The sequence below is a fragment of the Triticum aestivum genome, chromosome 6A (assembly GCF_018294505.1).
Source record: "Triticum aestivum cultivar Chinese Spring chromosome 6A, IWGSC CS RefSeq v2.1, whole genome shotgun sequence".
In the NCBI taxonomy this organism is placed as follows: domain Eukaryota; kingdom Viridiplantae; phylum Streptophyta; class Magnoliopsida; order Poales; family Poaceae; genus Triticum; species Triticum aestivum.
The window spans coordinates 90,138,139-90,141,687 of NC_057809.1; the positions used below are offsets into that span (position 1 = coordinate 90,138,139).

The 3,549-nt window shown below is 42.3% G+C and overlaps 1 long non-coding RNA gene across 5 annotated transcripts; it reads right to left on the reverse strand.

Annotated features, from left to right (window-relative positions):
* Positions 1-377: 377 nt before the first annotated feature.
* Positions 378-3,121, reverse strand: LOC123132232 (uncharacterized). Of its 5 annotated transcripts, none has more exons than XR_006464585.1 (4): positions 2,847-3,121; positions 2,391-2,542; positions 2,156-2,262; positions 378-2,032 (listed from the first exon to the last, which is right to left on the reverse strand). It is a non-coding gene; the product is annotated as an uncharacterized lncRNA (long non-coding RNA). The 5 variants fall into 5 exon arrangements; XR_006464584.1 differs by having other exon boundaries at positions 378-760; positions 916-2,262; XR_006464586.1 differs by having other exon boundaries at positions 378-2,262; positions 2,901-3,121.
* Between the last annotated feature and the right edge of the window lie 428 nt (positions 3,122-3,549).

Here is a 3,549-nt window from a genome sequence, read left to right on the forward strand (position 1 = left end):
GCCCTTGACATCTTCTCCGTGAGCGCCGTCATGAAGCCATGTCCACCATGTTTCACTTCACCTTACATTACGCCTCACGTATCACAAGTACTAATAACCAACTATGCATATTAGTAAAATACAGGAATGGATCTGTAGTACATCAATATCTACACAACAAATTTGTTTTGCCGAGCGACTTGTATGCTTGCCTTCCCAAAACCAATCTGACACATCCTGATCGAACCCTTTGGTCCATAGACAAATTATAGTAATTATGCTCTCAAAAGGAGAATTGACAGAGATAAAGAAAAAAAGTGAAATCCAATAGCAAAATTTTAAAACACACGTATCCTCATACAACTTCGGCATCAAATAAGCCAGCCAAACAACATAAATAATAACTCAAAGTTACCATTTTGAACCTAGCTTGTTTGAATTCCAAGTGTTTGGCCTTTATATAGTCCCTTGAGCCTTGTAAATCATTGCTGTTGGGAGACTGTACAACAACTCCACCATGAACAATTCAACATATTTACAAGCACCTATTCTTGTACGAAATTCTTATCAGAAGCTTATTGCAATGCTTTAGGTGTTGCCCAAAGGCCCACTATTTTAGTAGCATTCCGTTTACTCCTTTCCCAACGTGACCACTTTCTACCAGTTCACAGAGTTAGTGACGAGAATCTAGTGATTGCAGCCGATTTAAGCAATACTATGTGTAGGTCGTTGGCAGCCCACCACACCTGTTAGAGCTCACGGAGCCATTGTTGAGCTAGGACTGCAAAATACATGAAAGTTTACCAACTTAATTGGTTACCCTTGCGATATACATAGCTAAGTTTTGAACTATATAGATAGAGTGCTTAATCATAATTACTGCAAATCTGAAGCTGCACAATTCCAATTAAATTTGATGCATGGGAGATGACTTACCTTCTTCATGACCCTGGTAGTTGTCACTGAGCATTGCGATAATTGCAACACTCCAAATAAATTCAATGCCGAAGAGATGAGTTGCCTTCTTGGCAATGAACCCTCAATAGTGAATTTCTAAGGTCCCTGAATGAACATATGTGGAAGATATTCTACAGTTCTAGATATATGGCACAACCTCAGTTACAGAATGGTTAGTATACTTACAATCTAACTGAGAGGCCCCACATATGCAAATTCAGACCTCCGATAGGAAACACTGAATCTCAGCAGGAAAGATCAAATACATGCATCCCTGTTCGAGGTATTAATATGGGTAATTCTTAATTGATGCGCTAGATGGTATCTTCTCATCCAATTATAAAAGAACTCGTGATTATAAGAAAATCTTACTATATTCCATCAAAATATACAATCCTGTGAGGCTAAGATAACAGCAAGAGCATAAAATTCTACAAAAAAAACAACTTGTCACGACATTTTAGAAATAGTTAATATTTTCTCACTGGAAATGTCTATTTGTGAGTTGTATACTTAACATGGAATATACTGATCTATTTGTTGAGTTCTTAGTTTCAGATGTTCGTATGCGACTTTATATTTGCTCTGGGTAAAGAATGAGCAAAATATCTTTTCTTGAATATAGCTTCTTATACCCATTTTGCTGGTTCATGATAACCTAATGGTGATCTCTTGTTGTAGCCCTTATTTCACTTGATTGAATAAACAAAAGCATCACATACAAAATCTTATGCAGGTTCTAACAAGAATGAAGTGAGATAGACTACTGATTCTACAATGTACAATATCTGGTTAAATGATATTTGGCCAAGTATTTTTTTTCTGCTTCTATCATCTGTGAGCTCATTATTAAGTGTTAGAAAATAAGTTACTTTAAGTTGAATTGAAGTACTCAAATTAGAGCTAGTGCAGTATGCCACAAAGAAAATATTGTTTGTCGAGCCAAACCACATTAAAAAAAAGAAAGGAAGCATTAGAAGATCGGAGTTAATAGTTTGTACCTTCTTCAACTTGCATAATTGAATTGAAGTAATAAGCTTTTGTTTCGTTGCCATGGCATGCCCGGTGCATCTCCAATCCTCCCTATTATTTCCTCCTTTGACAACAACCATAAGTAACAAACCATGGCATTAAGGATACATACATTTAGGACAATAAAATCTAAGTAATTGCATATTAAAGAACTAAGAGATGTGCTTTTGCCGTCCAAGATACTAACCAGGCCTTGTGAACAATTTGTGAATACATGCAAATACCAGAACCACGGCCTCCATAAATTATCCAAAGAAATAGACCAGAATGGATGAACACTTGGATTGGTAGCACCTGAAAATAGTAAGATCGACAAAAGCTTCGTCAGTTAGAAGAATCAGGACGAACACTCGTGCGCTGGACCGAGGCTTGTAGCCAAGGTCTGCCTCGCTTTAGATAGAGTCAAGGGACAGTGTGGACACCAGCGGCTGGGACATGATAAGAAGCAGCATATCCGTAAGGAGGTGGAGCAGGCAACACACGAGGCGATAGTATTGGAGCTTGGTGTGGTTCCGCGTCGCCTGATTTCTCCATCCCGATCAATCTTCCTCACAAGGATGCATGTACGTACTTCCTACAAAAGGAGACCGCATCAATGTAGCCGTGAGGGGGAAGGAGAAGATAGGGGCTTGGGGATTGTGAGACGTGTGGTGGGTTTGCCCGTTGTCGGCTGCCAAGCCCGTCGAGCTTGTGGATGTGGGGCTTCATGCGGCGGCGGCGGCTGCGAGATCCATGGCAGCCAGGGAAGGGAGAGGAGCAACTCTAGCAGCACAAGATCCACGGCGGATCGGGGAAGGAGGGGAGGGGCTCCAACAGCGCGAGATTCATGGCGATTTGGGGAGGGAGAGGAGAAGCATGCGGGGAGGAGGGATGCGCACCGTGCAGCTCGTGGAGGAGACAGGGAGAGATGCAGGGAGCGGGAGGGGCTGGACCCGAGGAGTGACGCCCGGCGCGTCCATCGATCGGCAGCTTGGCCAGCGCCAGCTGCTCCCTCCATCAACGCCGCCGTTGGGAGAGGGACGCGGCCGCAGCCGACGCGTTCATCGGCCATGGCGAGGCAGATGAGCCCGCGGGCGGGATTCGATTCGGCGGCCGGCTGCGTCCGAGGGAGACGAGAGCGGGTTAGGGATAGGGCATATGGCGTCACTCGAGTTTTTTCTGGAGTAGCGTGCGTGGGGGTGGGGAGGGACGAAATAAAACCAGACGAAAAAAACCGGACCAAAATGGTGGGACGAAAATAAGCCGTCAACGCAATCCTACCAACTCAGACATTAGGAGTAGAGATTTTCTTTAGGAAACAAATAATAGATTCTTTCCTACCTTAGCCAAATCAACAGATCTCTTTCATTAAGGCAATTTGCTTTAGCAAACAAATAATAAATTCTTTCCTACCTTAGCCAAATCAACGGATCTCTCCCATTAATGCAATTTGCTTTAGGAAACAAATAATAGATTCTTTCCTACCTTAGCCAAATCAACAGATCTCTCTCATTAATGCAATTTTTCTTTAGGAAACAAATAATAGATTCTTTCCTACCTTAGCCAAATGAACGGATCTCTTTTATTAATGCAATTTGCTTT